This window comes from Plectrocnemia conspersa, unplaced genomic scaffold, assembly GCF_051122295.1.
Source record: "Plectrocnemia conspersa isolate PC_06_02 unplaced genomic scaffold, ASM5112229v1 ptg000011l, whole genome shotgun sequence".
Classification (NCBI taxonomy): domain Eukaryota; kingdom Metazoa; phylum Arthropoda; class Insecta; order Trichoptera; family Polycentropodidae; genus Plectrocnemia; species Plectrocnemia conspersa.
Window position 1 is genome coordinate 26445210 of NW_028277175.1, and position 16340 is coordinate 26461549.

Below are 16340 nucleotides of genomic sequence, written 5' to 3' on the forward strand. Positions count from 1 at the left end.
GAAGAGTCACTGAGATATCCTGGTGCACTTGGCATAGAATGTGGGTCGGCGGTAAGAGCGCATCAGATTTTACTTTCTATTACACATAATGCTTAAACATGAGTGCATCTTCAAACAGACGTGGACCTATAAAATTAAACTGTGGGACTTAAAATCGTTAAATAAACATTTAGTATTAGTATTTTTAGCAGTGTAGGATACTTTATACTCACATATAATTAACGTTATAAAAGCATTTCTAACTTGATGTAATGAAAATTCTAAAACTAACTATAGTTTTTGAACTATATATTGGTTTGATTTTTTTTAAATATTGTAGTATTCTGTCGAACAATGTGACGACTTTGATCATTTAAAAATACGAGTACCAGATCATTTGTTTATGAACAAATACAGCTTTACTGATACTAAGCAGTGAAATTGTAAATCAATTGCTTGATATATTTTAACCGGTTGAGTTAGTGAAATTATATTTATACTATGAAAATATAATTTCACTGGTAATACACATTCACTGTAACATACACATATATTGATAGGTGTTAATAGATTAATATATTGTGAATCATGGTTTATGTTTGTTTTTCGTCGATATATATTATAGAAATATATTATTACGCTTTAAATGCTTTAATTAATTTTAATTTTTAGATAACATTATTCAACGATCATAATCGTCGTTTAACCACTTATTTAGTAATTTGATCAAGTGCCTTAGCACAAAACGAGATTACTCAAGATTTAATTGCTTAGATTAATCCGACGTCGTTTCGTGCAGAAGACTATAACTTTAATTGGAGCTTTGCTTCCATCTTGTCGAGCTTTTATCTCGAACCGGAAGCGTTATGGTCGTGTTCTCGCTCGTTGCCGCTAATCCATGTACATTTTCGTTTCTACACAAACACACATTTTATTTGCCGTATCCCTGTTTAAATTATGTGCCGTTAAATTTTGTCCGTTTCCATGCTCGTCTGCCCTTTGACGTGTTCGGCAAACGCCTACACCCAAATCAAACCCTCGTCCGGGAAATCCGACAGACGTACATCCAGATACAAACGTTAATCGGTGTTCTGATTTTTTTCCTCCTACTTCTTCTCCTTCTCTTGCTACTTCTTACGCCGAATAATCGGCAGGCGAACGGTAGCATTTACGAGGAAATCGCCAGCGCGTGGCGTTACGCCTTGAAGATTCTATACTCTCGCTTTTGACACACTCTCTAAGTTTGAGAATTACATCTTGTTCGCCGTTTAAATTTTTAACAGGCGTAAAGTTGTTTATACTTAATGCTTTGTAAAATGAACCGAATTTTTTGTTGTATAATTTTAATTTAATTTTTCAATGTCTTAATTTAAAAAAATAATAAGTCGGTACCTCGCTGTCGTGAAGTACCGAAGCTAGCGAGTGTGCGGATGCCGGTCCCTCAACTTTTTGGGTTTTAAATATTATTTTTGCTTCATTCTGTTCCAGTTCGATGGACGTAGTCCTCTTCTACCGTTTTTGTCGTTTTCTTGTATTTTAAACTTCCTCAAGATGGTTAGCAAAAGCGTTAGCTTTTTGCTTGTTATCTCTCGCTCAGTCTTTTAGATTGATTAGGTTATGTTTTGATTAGGTTATGTCTTTTTAACCTTTTCGAACATCATGAATTTTATCTGCTGTTAAATTATTTAGGTAATTATTAAGCAATTATTTTTTTATTTTTTGAATTTTTCGTTTTAATTGTGGCGCTTGATTATTTAGAATATTTTATTATTAGGGCCTCTGGTTTAATGCCATGTTCTCCTTGCCTTTCTTTTATCATTTACCCGATTTCTTATCTCTATTGTGTAATTATTGCTTACTGCCTTATATGTGAGTTCCTTGGTATTGTTTCAAGCTGCTTTTTGTATGTCTAAAATAAGTATTCAGCTTCTTCCTAGAGCTCTTGTTTTGTTTTCAAATGTACATTCAGCTTAATGTTGTTTTTCAGTTCTACTCCAAAGCTTTACCAAACTGTCGTTTTGTTGATAAGAGTTGGTCTACTTTCTCTCTTGGTTATTCTTTCACTAAAAGTCAAAATTACTGCTAAATGATCAGAACTCAGCTCAAGGGCTTTTTCCTATATCTAGGTAGCTGTTTGCCACCTTTCTGAAAATAAAAAAGTCTAGGAGCTCTGGCATTTTTAATGATCAGTGGACCAATATATTGGTTTACCAGTTGTATGAAAATCACATTATAATTTGCTTATTTTTGCTTTTTGTAGTAGTTAATCTTGATCCCAGTCTGTGTGGTTGTATATCTTTCATCGAAATGCTTTAAGAGGTTCAAATATATTTTTTTAATTGTGTTTTAGGTGAATATGAGGTATGAAAGGCAGACTTACTTGACTTTCAACAACAAATGATACTGGGAAAAAATTTTATAGCTCAACTTTTTTTGATTTGTCTATGTGTAACATTGACAGTGTGATTATATTATATATATATAAAAAAAATATTATAATCAGACTAAAACTATCATTTTTTTAATGGATTATACTACTTTCAAAAAATGGCTCATGCTACTATGCTTAACCTAGCACGATTTTATATTAATTATTTAATACGATATTTATTTGTGAGATTAGGTAAATCTGGGAATACCTAATCGGTGATGCTCGATCGAAATTATTATATATAATGATCAGTAATTCTGAACTCCCAAATACGTTAGAAATTTAAAAACATATGATTCGAATTCAAGTATTTTAGGTATTAGTAATCGTTTAATTTATTCGTTTAGGTTTGGGTATGAACAAAAAATGGACGTTTCGAAACTGTCAAATTAAATTTCAAAGGTAGTTTAGAGCAGCATATAATTTCACTAGCGCCAATCAGTTAAATTATATTTTCACCTGGTAAGGCGCTAAAATATTTCAAACATACATGTACCGGATTAACCGCGCAGTAATTAAATACAGTTTTACTGATATTGCCCAGTGAAATTATAAATGAATTGTTTGATACATATTTACTAAATTACTGATAAAAATATAAACACGGTTTGGGGTTTAGCTGAATAACTAAATGACGTTAGAAATATTCATATTATATTTATTTCGCAATAAGATTTATAAGCAATCAATAAGTAACGTCTAAAATAATTGGTTATTAATATATAATTTATATCAATGTCCCTTTTGTTAGATATTTATTGCTTATTACGAATAAAAACATATCTCCATCAAGTCATAAAATAATAGCTTTATTAACAAATTCAGCAGGTCAAAGGAGTGCTCGCGAGTGATGTTATTCATTGGACCAATGAAATGAACCTATAGCAATATAAAATCACTTTCTGATGAAAACCAATTAATTTTAAGACGATGTCTTATTAACCCTAATAAATGTGCCAAGCAAATATATTTTGTATTTGGTATTATTGTTGTTCAGTATGCATATTTATTTAAGCAATCAGTATTAATATATTAATACTGATTGAGTGGGAAAAAGTAAATCAATAAGTGTAATGAATAAAATATTTAAAGTAAATAATAAATTATCTGATTTGTATTAACCCAAATTTTAATCTCAAGTTCAATTGAATAAAATAAAAAGTTACACAATTCAGCTCAGTTTCTCGGTTAGAATTAGCGCTAACTTTCTTTCTGCAGTTAACAATCGCACAGATGATCGAACGCGTGACCGTTCCGTTTCATTGTTTAACCCTCTCGTCGCCCAACTTTTTCTTCACTAGTCCGAGACATTCGTAGGACAGATTTTCCCAGCCGATAAATACCAGTTTCCCATCTAATCCACTTACCGTGTTTATACGCGGCACGTACGCTTTTATTTCGGCTGCGGCCAAATATGATTTGACAGTGAGGGATTAGGGCAAAAAATGCCGACCCGTTTTTGTGTCCATTTACTAAAGGAAAAGCGGCCAGTCATCCGTGCCCCGGGATATAAATGGCATTCCCACCTGGGAAGATGGGATGAAAAAATGCCATTCATTTATTACTATTTCTTCGGCTTGTTTGGGAGGAGAAGGTCGATTTTGATGATATTCTTATTTTTGTGTGCGTATTTTCTTATTAATATCTTCAGGTATGAGAAAATGTGTTTTAAAGCGAAAATTTTGCGTCGAAATGAAATGCCATTGTGCTTAATATACGAAGCGTATTTTGTCAAATATAATTTTGAGACGTTCGTGATGTTGACACGTCAATTTAGATATTATTATATTTATATGAAAATATAGAGAAAGTATTCATTATAAATTGTATTGAAGTAGTGTGGGTAGATACAGAAAAAATAAGATGAAGCACATATTTTTTGCAAACTAAAATTGCCATTTTATAAATAAAAGACTTTGTTATAAAAGTAAAATTGTATTAAAAAATATAGACATTTAAAAGTAGTTCTACATCTTTATTTTCGACTATTTAATGCATCAAACTATCGCTATTTACCCAGCATTTCGACCTCTCACATAAATTATTTATTAAATTTTTGTGAGGAGATGAATGACCCAATACGAAAGGAAGTTTTGAGCGCTGATATTCTGGACCTAACGTATAGGAATAAGAGACGCGATTACTCTTTATGGCAACAGTCATTTCGATATAAAATACATGTATCTTATAAGTCAAAAGCATTAAAAAATATATTTATCTTAAAATTGTCGTTACATAAAAAAATCTATATCTATACCGGATAGCTGGCCATACACGCGCGGGCACATCCGACAGATCTGTCCGTCGCGGGTGCCTGGCAGACAAATCCGATCGTGTGTGGTGAGAAAAGGCACGACGTTTGCACGTGTGTGCGCTTTTTTTTGTCCATTCTTAAAAAATATATTATACACAGATAAAACCACAACATATTATAGTAAGTTTTTGCTCTTTTGAAAAAAACATCAGACAGATTCGATAACCTTACCTTAAAAGCAAAAAAAAAAAAAACGTATCGCCCTGTGTGTTACATATACCGGTAAATCTTTAAAAATGAATAAATTATGTTAATTAATTAATTTTGCGAAAAAATTCAAGGATTCAAGAGAACATTTTTTTAACGGATATTGAATGAAGATGTAGTAACTACTGTCGAATTCATATTAATTATTTTTGGAAATATAATAAATAAGCAATGCAAATTTCGAGTTAAGTTGCCGATATTTATCTGTCTGTCTGTTTAAGCATATTTCGTATTTCAAACAATAAGACGCTTTTAAACAATATTTGTTACATTCAGGTACCTCTAAAAATTCGCTGATCCTTTATTGTGTTGTCTACGAGTATTTATTATAAAAATTAATAAGACGACTGTGTATAAAAATCCTTTTGTTCAATATATTCATTTGCTATATTGTCGGAAATAATATTTTTTAAAATACGAGCACCAAATCTTTCTTCTTTTGAAACAATAAATCTGGAATATCATTGTCTTTGATCGACCGCTTCTGGATGCCTCCCTAATTTGTATACCAGGGGCAAGAGCACCACTCGCCAATTTATTCCAATGAAATATACTCCTATAATACTGTTTATTTTTTGTCAGTTAAGATTTTCCAGAAGAAAGGTACGCGTAGAAAATTGTAAATCTGCTTGTTTAAAATGCCACACATTTTTTTTTAAAAACAGATTTGTGTGATTTATTTATATAATCTTATTTTAAAAATTGCAAATTTTATATTTATGGTAGAATATCTCAATAACTTTTATTTTCAAAAAATATGTCTCTCATAGACTTACAAATTTCTACTTATGTTAAAAGTAACATATTTATTTTTGTAAGTATTATAAAATACTTGCATAATACATTTTTAAATGATATCCTACGTCGATAAACTACTTTAATTGATCCCTTTAAATGAGCATTATTTTATTCTTTCAAACAACATGGGAATCATCGTTTTTGTAGTTCTAAGACATGGAGATATATTTTTCAGTAAAAAAGTACGGATTTAAGAAAAAAATGATATATATTGATATCGATATAGAAGCATCGCAAGTCTTTTAAGAAAGCATTAATGGTAAAGGAAGGAGTATGTTTAGTAAATGAATATAGCTTTTCCGACGTGATTGAAGATTGGATTTTTTATAATGGTAAATGGTGTTTTTACTATCGCAGCTTCTTCCACTTGAGTCTTGAGACTCTCACGTTCATCGCAGTCGTCTCACGGTTAACGACCGACAAACGTAGACGCTCTCACTTTCGATTCGTCTGTCGTTACATTTTCCCACAACTATTACATCTCCGTTTCACTTTCGTGCGATTATCAACGGCGGATCGGGTAAAATTAATCGGGCGGGCGCGGCGACTTTGACGGATAGATCGGATCGTGCGAATGCGCCCTTAGCCGAGAACAGGGGCGGAGTGGAGTGGCTTCGCGGTCGATTTATTTACGGTGTTGCCATTACTCAAACCGACCCGGAGAGCCTTGTGGCCATTGTAATTCATAAATCACTGGGGCCTTTATACGCGAGCTATCCTCAGCGGCCGTCTAAGGAAAACCGCAATCTCGTGCCCGGAGAGGGTTAAGAACGATCAAGTTGGATATGGATTGGGGTTAAAACTATCGACATGTATGTGAATGTGAATGTATTATGAACTTCGTTAGATATACCTTCTACCCAATTTTGTTAATAGCATTAGCATGTATACACATATAGGTGCGTTGAATTTTATTGACACATGCTTGAGAACGCATGAGTCATAGAAGTTTATTTATATCATCGGTTAGGTTAGGCAAGTTTGCTGAGACGCCGGGGGAGAGGGGACAAATTCTTGGGCTCAACCCTGGAAAAAATCATAGCATGAATATATTTATAAAAAAGTCAAAATCTACCTCAAATAATGTATCAGAACTAAACTACAGTAGTTTGAGATATATATACTGCTATATTCAGGTATAAGTTCCTTTAGCCCTTTTTATACATACAAGAAATAAAAAAAACGGAACATTGCCTTCAAAAGCACACACTTTATAGGTAGTACTTTCATATGAAACATTGTTATATAAAGGGAGTGATTGTAGGTTTTTGACGCGATTCCATTTGTGTTAAAATTTGTTTGCAAATTATTGTTGACTTTATTGCTTTTTGAACGTTTTAAAAATATTAGACATGAGAGAGACACGATGTTGTAAGCTCGTAAACCAAGATCTTTCCGCAACATCTTCCATTAAGTGGATGGACACAACCTCAATTGCTGTGCATGATGGCGAATCAACTCATTCGAGTTCTTTTCGATAATACGCTCCACAGCAGAAACAACTTCTTCGAAGCGCACTGTACGACGTCTCTGCGGATCCGTATTATCAATTAGAGTATGCATGGTGCGAATACCATCCATGGTTATTCGACTTACTTGCTCGGATGGACGTTTATATCGATCGTAAAATGGACGTAGCGCACGGTGTCTCGCAAAAAAATTTGCACAATTTGCAAGCGTTGTTCTGACGTAAATGGCAAACCAAACTGAGCACAAATCACTTGTCAGCTCTCGCTGGAAAAAATGTTGCCAATTCAAAAAAACGCACCCTTTACATATACTGTTGTAATATTTTCAAGTAAATTCATCGTGACTGCTTGGATGAACCAGATCTGACGATGTAAGTGGAACTGCGTGCTTTTCTGTACTGTGTCGATTCGGCGTAAGCTTCACTGGATGCGAGTTTAATCTGAACTCTCGTGTATTTCAAGTCAAAATCAAAGTGGTAAGTTAGAAAACTGATGAAAGTTGAGTAAAAGATTTTTTATAAAAAAGCGTATTTTTTATTGCGGCTTATCTAGATCAAGCTAAGAGGCGAGAAGGTGGGGGGGGGGGTGAAATCAATGTCCCTCGGCTTTTTAAACAATCTAAATAAATTTGTATAAAATCATCACTTTAAAGCTATTTTTGCGGTTTTTGCGTTATTGCTTTTGGAAAGAAAATTTTATAAACCAGTGGTAAAGGTCGATAACTAATATCTGAAAGATTTAGGTTCAAATCCCAAACGGACTCTAGCGATTTTAGATTTCAATCATGTCTGGGAGTTTGTAATTAGCAATGATCATATAATTATGATTGCGATCGATTATCACAGATTAGGTTTTCTTAGATTTGACTAATCTCACGGGTAAATATCGTAATGAATAAATAAAAATAAAGTTGATCCGGTTGTGAAGAGTGACATATATTTATTGTAATCAATATAGTTTATAAATAATTGAAAAGATACTAAAAAAATGTTAAAAAACTACATGTAACAAAAATAGCTATTTTGCATTACGCGCTTTTAAATTTACGCTTTGCGCTCATAATATCGCGCTTTGCAATAAACTTTTTAATTATTTTATTAGTATCGCACGTCTCCGTTATGTGAGCCGGCACTGCATTGACTTAGTGGGTGAGTTAGGTTTTCTTAGATTTTCCTAATATCACAGATGAATAATTTAAAGAATTGAGCTATGACATGCATAATGACATCTATAAATTAATACCTCGCTACTTACATAGTAATTGTTGATTGTGTTTATCCTGTTGTAACGCCTTGGGCTAACGCATGTGATGTTACAACGAAAGGTTTACAGTAATTAAATCATACATTTATAAATGATTTAAAGAGATATATTTTTATTATCATTTTAAAATTAAGAAGCACTAATTTAATATGTGCAATTACTCTAAGTTTACTGTGGAAATGAAATATTATTATGATCATATTTATATACAAATAAATAAGTAGATGAATTAATAAAGCAGTAATAAGACTTGAAATATAAAATTTGCTACAATTTTTTTTACCGAAACGTAGATAACATATAGTAAAAATAGCGTTAAATATGTTTTGAAATTAAAAAATTGTATAACAATGAGTTTTGTCGAAATTTAAAGTTTAAAATTAGGGTGTTATGTTATGTTTAATTTGAAGCTTTGAAAAACTTATATAATCACCAAGTCGCATATTTGTATAGGGCGTTTCAAAATGGTCCAAATTTTAATTAAAATAAGGGCTCGTCATTTTGTGCAATTGTAAACTTTGAGAACCATAAAATCTGAATAATTATTTCAAGTATACTCTGTTGGCCGTATATTATGTTTACGACCAACAAATTCACAAGTCGACGTTTATTTCCCTTTAGTAAATAAGTTTTAGCTAACCCTTTGCTCCTTTAGCGTGCAGCTAAGTTATCAATGTAGTACAATAAAGCGACGAACTCCAGATGCGTACAAAATAAAAGGTAAGAGCTTAAGTATACATACATACATAATATAATAATATCAAATAAAACTCTATTTTATAATGTTAGACAATGAAAATGTATGTTTTATTTGTTAAGGCAAAGAAAATTAATTTGAGCTTAGATAACGTTATGTGGAAGAGCGATTAATCACTAGAGTTACACAGCAGATAATGAATCTTCCGAGCGTACATTTGTACTTTTAGTTGGAAAAAAATATTCATTTCCTAAAACAATATTGTTAGATGTGTTATATCAGATTATATAGTGCGAACGTACGAGTTGTTAATTAATGTTAGATGGCTGCTGTCGCTCAAAATAAATGTTAAATAATTAATAGCTTTGAGTGATAAATGGCAACTGATATGTAAATTAACGCTGAAATTAATTAAACTGATGTCGAAAGCAAACTTACAAAATTAATTAAAATGGTAATGTAATTCTTATAAACTGATATAAAATACTTTATATATAAGGGTAGAATATGATACGTATCATATATTTATTACGCTGTATTACAACCAACAAATAGTTAGCCTAATCGGCAATAAATCATGTATGTTAAAGTAATATGCATAATTAAACAGCTGTAGGTTAACTATGATTTATATCACGAAGCTATCGTGTTAGTTAAGATTACATTTAGATCCAGTCTGGTAAATAAACTTTCATTAAATATTTCAGTCACTTTTAAGAGCAAGTGGAAATTCTCTTAACATGTAAACAACGTCTGCAATTTTTTTAAGGTGCTCGGTTTATAGGTTATGAGAAACGCGTTTCACTTTGACGATCAGGTATTTGCGTCAAAGTGCAGAGATGGTTCTTGAGATATCTTTATATGAGGATATTTGGTTAGTGTTCGTGTCCTATATGACATTTTTAAAACATAATATATATTTTGAAATTCCCAAATAAATTTATATTTTATCTAAATTAAAAAGTTTATAAAAGGTTTTTAAAATAACTATATATAAAGTAATCCTGAAATAAATGTCGTTTTAAATAAATTAAAATTTTAAATAGTCATTATTAAATTGGTAATTAATACATGAGAACGTATTTTGTAATACATCTGTGTTGGTGCATATTTAGGCTCAAGATTCTAAAATTAACATATTAAATACCGTGTGTATAAATTTGTGCGTTTCAGAAACCTTGCGTCGCATCCGTGTGCACATATTTGTGCTTTTCATCATTTCAACGTCATATAATCAAAAAGCGTTAAAAATATAATAATTATTTCATAGATCATTATAAGATAACTATTCTTATATATTTTAATAAATTATTTCTGTTATATAAATACATATATAAAATATATACTATGTACTTTCAACCAATTTCCATATTATATTTCCTCATTTTCCAGCGATTCTGAGTGCTATCTGCTTTCAGAGGAGCGTAATATAAATCTGAAAAGATCGCCCGTCTGACAAGACGTATTATATTGAGTACACGCCCAGCATAATCTTAAAAACGTCGTCACGGTCTATTTTACTAGGTAAACCTTTCGATAATTTTGTTCAAAAGTAATGTTAATTATGAACTGGATCGATCCAGTCCATCCACACAAATATCAAACCATAAAATATTAGTATATTCGAATATATTCGTAAAGTTGTGCAGAATCTAAAGATACAATTTGAATAAAATATACATATTTCAATGTTAACAATAAATACATATCAAAAGTAAGTTTCATTTTAATTATTTTTACTGCCGAAAATACTCGGTTAGTTGTTGTTGATGTGGACAATAAATACAACTAGATCAGCTTATAAAATATAAGCATAAGTTTTTCTACACAGACGTAAAATAAAGCATTATTCTTATCGACTTCAGTGATAAAAGGTCTACAGCTGCACAATAATAAGACAGATTTCGAAAATTACAAAGTGCAGAAAAAAAATATGCATCAGCAAATGTCAGATTTTAGCTTGACAATGGCTCTCGTAAATAATTGATATAAAAGAAGAAAAAAATCGCAAAAAAAGGAGTGCACAATGAATAGACACTACAGCAATGAAAAATTATGGAGAAAAAATACTATCTTCATTATTAAACTGAATCTTAATAGTTGCAATATAACAATTAAAAATAATCATATTTAAATTTCAATGATATCCTACTGACACATGTTTTCGACGTTAGATATGAAGAGCTGCATTTTTTTTGTGGTATTGTGTTTTTCTATTTATGTAGTATTGTATTACACAAAAAATAAATAACACAATGAAGTCACTAAGCAAAAAATAAATAAAATAAATATATCCATTTACACGAGAAAACTCTTATGTGCATTTAATATTGAACAATAATTTTAATGCCTCAACTACACTCTCTGGAAGTTGTCTGAACCGAAGCTACAACTGTAGTACAACTTCGAGTAAGCGCCCACACTGTCACGGATTTCATATGCCCGCGCGCTTCGCGGCCATGACGTCCGAACGGCGGCTTCTGTCACGTACAGTCGGCGCGTGATCGAAAAAAGTGCCAAATAATCGCAATTTTTAAATTGTCATATTATTAAAATTACGCTACTTATAATTATAAAAGTTTGTGTGGGCACTCACCAATACAATATCAGTGAAAACTTTTCGGTCGTAGATATTCAATTTACGCAAAATCTTTGTCGGCTTTTGCAAAATTTCATAAGGCATAAAAATTATACTTCAGAATACGAACACCACATTTGTGACTATCCTAGAATTTGTCGCCATCGATTCTAAATAAGAATTCGTTATGGTGTGACATTTATATAAACCGATCTAGGAAAATACATAAGGATATTCGAAACGATTTTTTTTAACAAAATCAAGTACCACTAATTATTTTTTTAAATATTTAATTTTATATGAAAAAAAATATAATAACAATTTCTGGTAAAAGAATATACTATCAAAAATATAATTAATCCTTTTTGACGCCCTAAAATATTAAAAGATGTCAGTAAGAGTCTGTTGAAGTCCCCGATAAGCATGTGGTATTATAACTGGACCACGTGACTTATCTCACCGCTCGCGCTCGAAAGAGCAGCTCCGACTTCGGTTCCTTTGACTTCGGTCCGTTTGCCGACAATGTTCGGAAGCGCTCGAAGCTGGCCAAGTCGACTAAATTACCCTCACTTTACCTCACGTTCTCGGTAACCTCGGAAAACTTCCGAGAGATTTTAGAGCAGGCAGAACCGAACTCGACCGAAGTAACCCACTATATTATCCGTCCTTGGCCAACCTTGGCCAAATTCCAGAGTGTAGTGCAGGCAAAAAATCTACAAACAGTATAACAAAAAATATGCTCCAAAAATAAAATACCGCTATCGCTTCAAGTTTAAATAAATACGTGTTGTACTACATGTGTTGCGAAGATTACATTGCGGTTCATTGAAATTTGAGGTACGTCTCTATCAAGTAATTTTAGTTTACTATAAAATAGCAATAGCATCAGTTTTACTTTACTGTGGACATTTTGAAATAAAATGCCAGGATAATTAATTAGAAATGTGATTCAGGCTCTGTTGGTTTCGGTTTTAGGATCGAGTTCAAATCTCTCATAGTTATCTTAGAATTCGAATCTTTGGATCGGCCATTCTAGGCAGATTTACGATTATATTACGACGATCGTGTATCTGGTAATTTAATATTTGTGTAGCTGATTTTTTAATGGCAAAATAATGGTTGCATAAAGTGTATCAATCTGCACAGTATCTACTGATATCGTGACGGCCACGTATAAGTCGGTTAAAGCCACGGAACAAATGAAGAAGACTTCCATAAATAATGTATGACGCACAGAAACGCCGTAAGAAGAATAATATTAAGGTGGACGATGGAGTGCGACGTTTCGACAAAACGTCTCTCGAGCATTGAATAATTCATAGCGGCCGTGCGATCCGTTCCTTACTTTTGAATTGTTCCACGTAATCTATCCGAGCGTTAAGGGATGGTTTTATCAATTAAACCGCAATAAAACACCTGCCTTGGGTAATTTATATAAATATAATGGTTTTACTTAAATTTTATGACGTTTCACATCAAAAAGTTGTGGCTTTGGTGCTCGTGCGCGTAAATAAAAGCGCTTCCCGTTACAACAATACAACTAATGTTTTATGTGAAATAACGCGACGATACACACACGACACAAAGGGAATTCGCTATAACTCTGGTGCTTATTTGCTTCAGTTGCTTCGTATCGGTAGGCGTGCGTGTGGTCTTTGTGTACTGTGGTGTTCAAAAGACAAAAGTCCCTTAGGTCGCGCCGGTCTGCTTTTGGCACATCCTGCGGTTTGTCCCCATTTAAAATATATTTTTGATCGCGTGGATACGTAAAATCTAACGAACCGCAAAGGGTTTCTTGTATGTAAAACAGCGGTTATGTATTTTTTTAAATTTATGGTACACTGTTTTTGTAGGTTGGTGCATAAATTCTGGCTTATCTTCATACCGTTTATAAAAAAATATCATAAAATAGGAATAACGTATATTTAAACTATGTTTTGCCATAAATATCATTTAATTTCATATAATTTGAAAATAAAATGCGAATTAGCTATGATATAAGATAAACATATAAGCAATAAAAACACTATGGCGCAATTATTAAAGCAAAAGATAGATCAGACTACCTTCAGTACATGAAAAATGATGTTTCCTGAACATTTCATTTACATTTTACGCTGCTATGGGTAGTCCATACCGCGGATGACTTCTATAAAAGTCATCAAGAAAATTGCCAGTACTCATTGGGCACCTTGAGGTGCCATAAAGAGATCTTTTCAAACCTGATACCATGACGATGGATCACATTTATATTTTATATCTAATTACGATGAGACACAGCGTTCATGGTCATCTTTGTTATCATTTAAAACTTTTAGTTTGGTTGATATGGAATACAGGCTGTAGTCCATTTTTTCTTCAGGACCAGATTTTATCCTAAACAACATACTGAAGGGATGCATGTCTTGTATTTTGAACCAGATTCGATTTATATTTAATTAAATTTTGAGATCCTCCTTTTTTTCAAAATTGTAGAAATGCTCTAAGATCACCCGATTCATAAAAAGGGTGTCAAGTTTCACATTAACAATTACAGGCCAATAGCGTTGCTTTCAGCACTTGCAAACTTATTTGAAATTGTATTGCATTAATATATTTTTAATCATCGCAGGTGTATGATTTTCGAGCAGCAACATCTCGATCCACTGTCACTATAATTATGTTTTTTTATAACTTTGTTTCAAGATCATTGGACTCTGGTGTACAAGTGGATGTTATATACACATATTTTGAAAAGGCATTCGCTAAAGTTAATCATGTTTTACTTAATAATTATCTAATTTCGTATTTTCTGGTCTAATAAACATATTCTCTAATTACTTGACTAATAGATATCAGTTCAAGTATAAAAACGCTTTTCAGAACGATATAAGACCTCTATCGGAGTACCTCAAGGATCCAACTTGGGTTCATTGCTGTTTCTATTGTTCATTAATGTCATAAAAACAATGTTTTTCATTATATGCAGATGACTTGAAAATCTTCAAGAAAGTGCAGTCAATTTCAGATTTCCTCGACTTGCAGGAGAACAACTGCTTTATGTTTTGGCACTCAGTGCGCAATTGCTTTTCGGTAATATTTCTAGACATTTTTAATGTTTATCGATCGATAAATTAAACAGCTTTTCTTATTTGTTTTATTTTTCTTTATCATAAAAGTCATTCTCCCTGATTTAAATTAATGACAGCATCTTACAAATATTTGTATGTTCATTACGTTTACACACACACTAAGTAATACGTTGCTGGTATTATTAACTGAATATTTATAATTTCATTGTGTATTTAATATATTTTATGAGTGCTTAAATAAGATTAATTTTTACTAAGAATATTAATAAATATATTTTTTATTAAATTTAAGAAACATGTATATCTATATAATAAGCATTGACGTCCTTAAAGGATTTAATAAATTATTTGAAACATTTCAATAAAAAATATTAAAATGCAAATTTTCATTATGTTTTATTGCGTACTCTTGTCGTTATTAAAATTTTAAAATCTCACCAAATTGAAATGGTTGTTAACTTGTAGGTTGAGAGTTTTATTATTATTTAATGTCGCTTTAAAACCAACAATTCCGCTTTAATGGCACTCGAAATGCGTCCGACACATTTCCCAATTTCGTATGGAAACAGGGACGCGGTTTTATTTCCCAAGATTTCCCCAGCGGTGTCTATGTGACTACGAAAAAAAATGTACACAGAGGCCATATATTTTTTAATAAACTTTATGGCAGGAAAAAAATACATTAATAGATGTACGCTGTCTGCAATAATATATGGTCTCATAATAAATAACCAGAATCACATTTTGTGGATAATCTCTATCGTTAAGTCAAGCTTATGTACATAGGTACATTTTACGATCCCTTTTCTCGTGGCTTTCTATTATCTTGTGCACCCAGCACATATTTTCAACCTTAGCTATGTGAAAAATCAAGCTAGGGTGGCCCTTAGGATAATCTGCAAATTGCCGATGTGTAAAATATTACGGTCCTACCAGTATCGGTCGTAAAGCATTCCCCATAAGCGCACCAATCGGATTTAATCGATCGAAATGCTGACCAATTTACAAGGGAGCCACAATAGCCTCTAGGCAGAGCCTTATTTATACGTCCTAGGTGGCGGCCTCTATTTGTTTATGGCAAATGGTTCAGTGCGATATTTATTGCTTGGGGCGAACGCCTGCCAAACTATAATACTAGAGCGTTTGGGCCACTTGGGTTTTATTTTGTACCGGTAAGCTACAGCATAATTTATCTATACGCATAATTACACCATTCTAAATATAAATTATTAATTAAATTAAAAAAAAATGTATTATATGTAAAAATAATATTTATTCCCGTCGTTGAACGACGAAGATGACGGTACTTACCGCGGATAGAGACATGCGAATTCTCTTTTATCACGCATTAATTGGGTATTTATTAAACAAAATATATCGAGTGTTAAATCATGATTCAGATAAATACTTTGTTGCAAACATAATTATAATTTTCATAGCTAGTTTTATACTACGAAGATAGGCTACATTCCGGAAACACCAGATTTTTTTGTATTAATATAAGTGAGATCATCCTTGGGTATGTCGGCATTT

General features: G+C 32.2%; 1 protein-coding gene and 1 long non-coding RNA gene across 3 annotated transcripts in view; one reads left to right on the forward strand and one right to left on the reverse strand.

Moving 5' to 3' along the window:
* The window catches only part of Tpst (tyrosylprotein sulfotransferase), a 297586-nt gene that overhangs the window by 148747 nt on the left and 132499 nt on the right, over positions 1-16340 (reverse strand). The window lies entirely within an intron of this gene.
* On the forward strand, positions 1687-9058 carry LOC148230105 (uncharacterized). The gene is made up of 2 exons (XR_015811309.1): positions 1687-3406; positions 3458-9058. It is a non-coding gene; the product is annotated as an uncharacterized LOC148230105 (long non-coding RNA).